We start from the raw sequence: 8,433 nt of genomic DNA, 5'->3' as shown, positions 1-8,433 counted from the left end.
AATCTGTAGATTGCTTTTGGTAAAATGGCCATTTTACTATATTAATCCTGCCAATCCATGAGCATGGGAGATCTTTCCATCTTCTGAGGTCTTCTTCAATTTCTTTCTTCATTGTCTTGAAGTTCTTATTGTACGGATCTTTTACTTGCTTGGTTAAAGTCACACCGAGGTACTTTATATTGTTTGGGTCTATTATGAAAGGTGTCGTTTCCTAATTTCTTTCTCGGCTTGTTTCTCTTTTTGTAGAGAAGGCTACTGATTTATTTGAGTTAATTTTATACCCAGCCACTTTGCTGAAGTTGTTTATCAGCTTTAGTAGTTCTCTGGTGGAACTTTTTGGGATCCTTAAATATACTATCATATCATCTGCAAATAGTGATATTTTGACTTCTTCTTTTTTCGATCTGTATCCCTTGACCTCCTTTTGTTGTCTGATTGCTCTGGCTAGAACTTCAGAACTATATTGAATAAGTAGGGAGAGAGTGGGCAGCCTTGTCTAGTCCCTGATTTTAGTGGGATTGCTTCAAGTTTCTCTCCATTTAGTTTAATGTTAGCAACTGGTTTGCTGTATATGGCTTTTACTATGTTTAGGTATGGGCCTTGAATTCCTATTCTTTCAGGACTTTTTATCATGAAGGGTGTTGAATTTTGTCAAATGCTTTCTCAGCATCTAATGAAATGATCATGTGGTTTTGTTCTTTCAGTTTGTTTATATAATGGATCACGTTGATGGTTTTCCGTATATTAAACCATCCCTGCATGCCTGGGATGAAGCCTACTTGATCATGGTGGATGATTGTTTTGATGTGCTCTTGGATTCGGTTTGCCAGAATTTTATTGAGTATTTTTGCGTCGATATTCATAAGGGAAATTGGTCTGAAGTTCTCTTTCTTTGTTGGGTCTTTGTGTGGTTTAGGTATAAGAGTAATTGTGGCTTCATAGAAGGAATTCGGTAGTGCTCCATCTGTTTCAATTTTGTGGAATAGTTTGGATAATATTGGTATAGAGGTCTTCTATGAAGGTCTGATAGAATTCTGCACTAAACCCGTCTGGACCTGGGCTCTTTTTGGTTGGGAGACCTTTAATGACTGCTTCTATTTCCTTAGGAGTTATGGGGTTGTTTAACTGGTTTATCTGTTCCTGAATTACCTTCGGTATCTGGTATCTGTCTAGGAAATTGTCCATTTCCTGCAGATTTTCAAGTTTTGTTGAATATAGGCTTTTATAGTAAGATCTGATGATTTTTTGAATTTCCTCTGAATCTGTAGTTATGTCTCCCTTTTCATTTCTGATTTTGTTAATTTGGACACACTCTCTGTGTCCTCTCGTTAGTCTGGCTAAGGGTTTATCTATCTTGTTGATTTTCTCAAAGAACCAACTTTTGGTTCTGTTGATTCTTTCTATGGTCCTTTTGTTTCTACTTGGTTGATTTCAGCTCTGAGTTTTGATTATTTCCTGCCTTCTACTCCTCCTGGGTGTATTTGCTTTTTTGTTCTAGAGCTTTTAGGTGTGCTGTCAAGCTGCTGACATATGCTCTCTCCTGTTTCTTTCTGCATTCACTCAGACCTATGAGTGTTCCTCTTTGCACAGCTTTCATTGTGTCCCATAAGTTTGGGTATGTTGTACCTTCATTTCATTAAATTCTAAAAGTTTTTAATTTCTTTCTTTATTTTTCCTTGACCAGGTTATCATTAGTAGAACATTGTTCAGTTTCACGTATATGTGGGCATTCTTCCCTTATTGTTATTGAAGACCAGCTTTAGGCATGGTGGTCTGATAGCACTTGCATGGGATTATTTCTATCTTTCTGTACCTGTTGAGGCCGTTTTTGACCAATTATATGGTCAATTTTGGAGAAAGTACCATGAGGTGCTGAGAAGAAGGTATATCCTTTTGCTTTAGGATAGAATGTTCTATAAATATCTGTTAAGTCCATTTGGTTCATGACTTCTCTTAGTCTTTCTATGTCTCTGTTTAATTTCTGTTTCCATGATCTGTCCATTGATGAGAGTGGGGTGTTGAAATCTCCTTCTATTATTGTGTGAAGTGCAATGTGTGTTTTGAGCTTTAGTAAGCTTTTTTTTACGTATGTGGGTGCCTCTGTTTTGGGGGCATAGATATTTAGGGCTGAGAGTTCATCTTGGTGGATTTTTCCTTCGATGAATATGAAGTGTCCTTCCTTATCTTTTTTGATGACTTTTAGTTGAAAATTGATTTTATTTGATATTAGAATGGCTACTCCAACTTGCTTCTTCCGACCATTTGCTTGGAAAGTTGTTTTCCAGCCTTTCACTCTGAGGTAGTGTCTGTCTTTGTCTCTGAGGTGTGTTTCCTGTAGGCAGCAGAATGCAGGGTCCTTGTTGCATATCCAGTTTGTTAATCTATGTCTTTTTATTGGGGAGTTGAGGCCATTGATGTTGAGAGATATTAAGGAATAGTGATTATTGCTTCCTGTTATATTCATATTTGGATGTGAAGTTATGTTTGTGTGCTTTTCTTCTTTTTGTTTTGATGCCAAGACGATTAGTTTCTTGCTTTTCTAGGGTGTAGCTTGCCTCCTTATGTTGGGCTTTACCATTTATTATCATTTGTAGTGCTGGATTTGTAGAAAGATATTGTGTAAATTTGGTTTTGTCATGGAATATCTTGGTTTCTCCATCTATATTAATTGAGAGTTTTTGCAGGATACAGTAACCTGGGCTGGCATTTGTGTTCTCTTAGGGTCTGTATGACATCTGTCCAGGATCTTCTGGCTTTCATAGTTTCTGGCTAAAAAAGTCTGGTGTGATTCTGATAGGTCTGCCTTTATATGTTACTTGACCTTTTCCTTACTACTTTTTAATATTCTTTCTTTATTTTATGCATTTGGTGTTTTTGACTATTATGTATGGAGGGAGGTGTTTCTTTTCTGGTCCAATCTATTTGGAGTTCTTAGGCTTCTTGTATGCCTCATGGGTATCTCTTTTTTAGGTTATGGAGTTTTCTTCTATGATTTTGTTGAAGATATTTACTGGTCCTTTGAGCTGGGAGTCTTCACTCTCTTCTATACCTATTATCCTTAGGTTTGATCTTCTCATTGAGTCCTGGATTTTCCTGTATTTTGGACCAGTAGCTTTTTCTGCTTTACATTATCTTTGACAGTTGAGTCAATGATTTCTATGGAATCTTCTGCTCCTGAGATTCTCTCTTCCATCTCTTGTATTCTGTTGGTGAAGCTTGTATCTACAGCTCCTTGTCTCTTCTTTTGGTTTTCTATATCCAGGGTTGTTTCCATGTGTTCTTTCTTGATTGCTTCTATTTCCATTTTTAATTCCTTCAACTGTTTGATTGTGTTTTCCTGGTATTCTTTCAGGGATTTTTGTGCCTCCTCTCTATGGGCTTCTACTTGTTTATTTATGTTTTCCTGGAATTCTTTCAGGATTTTTTGCGATTCCTCTCTGTATGCTTCTACTGGTTCTCTAAGGGAGCTTTTCATGTCTTTCTTGAAGTCCTCCAGCATCATGATCAAATATGATTTTGAAACTAGATCTTGCTTTTCTGGTGTGTTTGGATATTCTGTGTTTGCTTTGGTGGGAGAATTGGGCTCTGATGATGCCATGTAGTCTTGGTTTCTGTTGCTTGGTTTCCTGCGCTTGCCTCTCGCCATCAGATTATCTCTAGTGTTATTTTGGTCTGCTATTTCTGACAGTGGCTAGACTGTCCTATTATCCTTTGTGTCAGGTGTGCTGTAGACCTGTTTTCCTGTTTTCTTTCAGCCAGTTATGAGGACAGAGTGTTCTGCTTTCGGGCGTGTAGTTTTTCATATCTACAGGTCTTCAGCTGTTCCTGTGGGCCTGTGTCTTGAGTTCACCAGGCAGGTCGCTTGGAACTGGAAGGTTTGTCTTACCTGTGGTCCCAAAGGCTCAAGTTTGCTTGTGGGGTGTTGTGCAGGCTCTCCGTCTGGCAGCAACCAGGAAGATCTGTGCCCTTTCCTTTTCCAGGGGCCAGATGGCCTTTGGTGTTTTCCTCTGGGTTAGAGATGTGGGCAGTGTAGAGTCTCTTCTGTTTTCCCAGGTGTGTCTGCCTCTCTGATTGTTTAGCTCTCCCTCCCATGGGATTTGGGGTCAGAGAACTGTTTAGTTGATCCCTTCTGGTTCCGGCGGTGTCTCAGTCGAAGCAGATTTCCTGCTCTTGTGCCCTTATCCAAGGGAACCCAGAGGCTGTATACAGTTTCCTCTTGGGCCAGGGATGTGTGTTAGGGGTGGGCAGTGTTGGTGGTCTCTTCTGCTCTGCAGTCTCTGGAGTGCCAACCTGTCTCGGTGGTGAGCTCTCTCTCTCACGGGGTTTGGGAGCAGTCTCTTCTACAATTTTTGAACATATTTACTGGCCATTAAATATGGGAGTCTCCTCTGTCTTCTATACATATTTTCCTTGGGTTTGATCTTCTCCTTGTGCCCTGGGTTTCATGGATATTTCAAACAAGGAGCTTTTTGCATTTCACATTTTCATTGAAAATTGTGTCAATTGTTTCCATGGTATCTTTTGCCCCTGAGATTCTCTTTTATCTCTTGTCTTGTGGTCTTGCATGTATGACTCCTGATTTCTTCTCTTCCTTTTCTATCTCCAGGGTTGTGTCTCTTTGCTCTTTCTTTAATTGTTTCTAGTTCCATTTTAAAATCCTGATGGCATTGTTCAATTCCTTTTCCCGTTTAGTTGTGTTTTCCATAATTCTTTCAGGATTTTTGTGTTTCCTCTTTAAGGGCTTTTACTTATTTTCCTGTGTTGTCCTGAACTTATTTACAGGAGTTATTTATGCCCTTCTTAAAGCATTGCATCATTAACATAAAATGTGATTTTTAAATCTAAATTTTGCTTGTCTTTTTTGTATGAATATTCAGTATTTTCTTTGGTTGGAGTACTATGCTCTGATTATGCCAAATTGTCTTGGTTTCTGATGCTTACATTCATGTGCTTGCCTCTTGCCATCAGGTTGTCTCTGTTGTTAGCTACTCTTGCTGTTTCTGACAGTTGTTTGACCCTACTGTAGGCCTCTGTGTCAAAACTCTTGAAGAAATGTTTTCCTGTTTCCTTTTGGCCTCTTCTTAGAACAAATGCGCTTCCCTCGTGTGTATAGGCCCTACTAGTGAATTTCTTTCAGTTCTTGAAGCAGGTAGTAATCAAAAGGGCCCCGCCACTGACTGCCTGTAATTCCTGCACTCATGAGGCACAGCTGGCTCTGGTCAATTCCCTCTTGGGTTTGGATGTGGGCACAGGGTATTCTCTGATTTTTCAGGAGTGTCCTCACTTCTGAGGGTCCAACTCTCTCCACCATAGGATTTGGATGCAAGGAGCAGTTTGTCCAGTTTCGTTCAGTTCAGGGCACAGACCAGAACCTCAGGTACCTGAACAAAGTTGCACTTTGTCTTGCTATCTCAGGATTATTCACACTTCTGAGTGTTCATACCTCTTCTCCACAAGATTTGTGTGCCGGGAACTGTGGGATGTGGGATCATTTCCTCAATGAGTCTAATTTTTATTCCAAATAGAATCATGGGTTAAAAAAACATAGGAAGAGAAGGATAAACTTATTCAGTTTCAGTGCCTAGGATGCTAGCTAACCATCAAAAGGTGATGGATTACTAGAAGATTTGTCTAATGTTTAATGCATGAAATATAACATGCTTATGACTTATTCGCCAACCTGGCAACAAATATTACTCCATTGTGGAATCCACTGAGTGTTAGGAGACACTAAATGATACCAAGATGACCCAGCTAATATTGTAAGAATCCATGTCAGAACATTAGTGCTTATCTGACTTATTGTAGACCAGATGCTTTGCTTACTAAATGTGTATAGCAGAAGTCTGGAGAACGGAATTTTATGATATACACATACATGCATCATGTACCCACAGAGACAGTCTAAAGACACTCAGACAAACAGACTGACTTCAAGAAGCTGGATAAAATGTGGATAAAATGTACATATGGAGTTGGAGCCAATGAGCTAATTTAGCAGGTTTCATTTTCTGTCTTCATTACAGAAAACCAGAAGGTCCTAAATTAATCATTCCTTGCTGCATTTCAGCCAATATAACTATTTCTTATCTCATTTACTAGAGAATCCAAGTGTTTTGGATCTTCTGACCTAAGTGCATGTAGCTGAAAGTTATAACATACTTTGCCACAATATTTATTATTCTTTAATATTAGTCTATATGACTCAAGTTGCAATGCTACAACAGATAATAACTGACTTATTTTAAATATGGTAGCATTTAACTAGCTTCCACACTAAACTGTGAAGTACTGTCAGTATAAAGATTGGGAAATTCTGCCAATCCTTTTGTTTTAACTATATCATACACATATTAGAAATATCTTTGCTATTTAAATGTGAAGAAATGCTTGGCATATAATGTAGCTAGGTGCTTTTTTTCAGAAACCCCACAATGACTGGATGGATATGCATAATGTTTCTGGACTTCAGCTGAAAACATGGTAAGAACATGCAGAATTACTGGCCAAGGTTCAGCTATTTGTAGTAGATATAAGACAACAAATTTATTACTATGCTTTATGATTAATTAAAAAATAATTGGTGACATATATTGGAAGACCAAAAAAAAAAATACACTGTCACTTCTCAGATTATGCATTTGTTTATAATCAAGATGACATTTTTTTCTTCCCTGAGAGTTTATCTTTTTTCTTATCTTCTATTAAATCCACCCTCCACTACATTCATAACTTTTTGAATGGGTGTTTCAATGGAGACAGATGTGAAAGTCTACTCTTCCACAAAGATGAGAATATGTTACCTTCATTAATTAAGGAGAAAACAAGGACCCCACCTCAAAATTGAATCATCTCATTTTATTGTGAGTCTTCTGAATTTTCTTCCAGGTTCCAATAGGTCCAAATTAATGTATTATTTATTACAGAGACTGAGCAGTAAGTTCAGTAAGTTAGAAGCAATTACCCAAAATTTATATATTTTTTTCAAATTAAATGGAAATGAAAAACCTTTAAATATTAAAGTTAGGAAAACTTCATAGTCACAAGTATGTTCACTTCTGTCAGGCAATAATTGATTGAGATATTGAGTTTCCATGGTAAATAGATGGTTTGTTCATCAGAAGAATGTTTATATAGTGATTATCAAAAGCTAAGGTTTCCTGACTTATTTTTTTCAATGGTATACTCTATAATTTTCTTCTCTGAGCTTAAATTGAAGGAAGTCTGGTTTAATCAGCACACTGTCATGAGTCCTTTATCTTAGTGTTCAATGGTAATTTTTGTTCTAGAGACAATGCTGTAGTTTCTTATGGGTATGGGGACCCTAAACGTTATGACTAGGAAGACATTATAAAGAGAGGTTTCTAGTTTCAATTATGTTCTTGTTTAATGGGGATGTAATGAATTAGGTAGACAGATTACAGAAATGGGGTATCTTACTAAGCTCCCTTGTCTTGTCTTTCCAACAGAGCGGTAGAGATACCATTTAACTAATGGTGATTCAGTTCTTCCTACTGCTTTTTTTGATGCTCAAATATTCTCTTATATTTGGCATAGTTGCTCAACTATCTTTAGGAATTTTCTCCAAAAATAAAAAAAAAATTCCATGATATTTACTTGTTCTCTTCACTCTGCTATACTTTGATCACGACACATGCCAAAACATGAGCTATGAAAGATATCAATGAACACAATTCAATATTTTCAGAATAATCCACATGCCACAAATATTTGTAGAGATCAAGAAGAATATCAGGAACAACGAGAGTGGGAAAGATCTTTCATACTAAAAGAGAAATGTCTGTTATCAAAAATTAAATCTTATTACATAGATATTATATAATAATTACGTCAAGCTGCTTGCCTTCTCTGGGTAGAAATGAATATATACTTCCTTGGACAGTCAAGGTTACAATTTAAATTTTTTTTTGCATAAACAAATATTCATGAAAAAACTTAAACATTTGATCTAATTTGGATTATGTAGTGATATCTGTTATTCAATCCTTTAGTGCTTCCTTTTTTATTTAATTTCTGTAACTATTGCCTTTCTATGAATTCCTTATTTATCTTTAACTGTTTCCTACATCTATTTTGTATTATTCCTCTATTTTGTTTACGCTACCTTTATTTTCCATTCCTTAGGCATTTAAATTTCAATATTTGTCACTTTTACTTTTCAGACAAGCTTTTCTGCAAAAAAAACAATCCATTTAATTACTTCATGGAAATGTATGTACCATTTTTTTTTATTAACTTGAATATTTTTTATATACATTTCGAGTGTTATTCCCTTTCCCGGTTTCCAGGCAAACATCCCCTTCCCCCCTCCCCTTCCTTATGGGTATTCCCCTCCCGACCCTCCCCCCATTGCCGCCCTCCCCGCAACAGTCTAGTTCACTGGGGGTTCAGTGTTAGCAGGTCCCAGGGCTT

The sequence above is a fragment of the Rattus rattus genome, chromosome Y, assembly GCF_011064425.1.
Source record: "Rattus rattus isolate New Zealand chromosome Y, Rrattus_CSIRO_v1, whole genome shotgun sequence".
NCBI lineage: Eukaryota > Metazoa > Chordata > Mammalia > Rodentia > Muridae > Rattus > Rattus rattus.
This window is presented reverse-complemented; position numbering follows the sequence as displayed.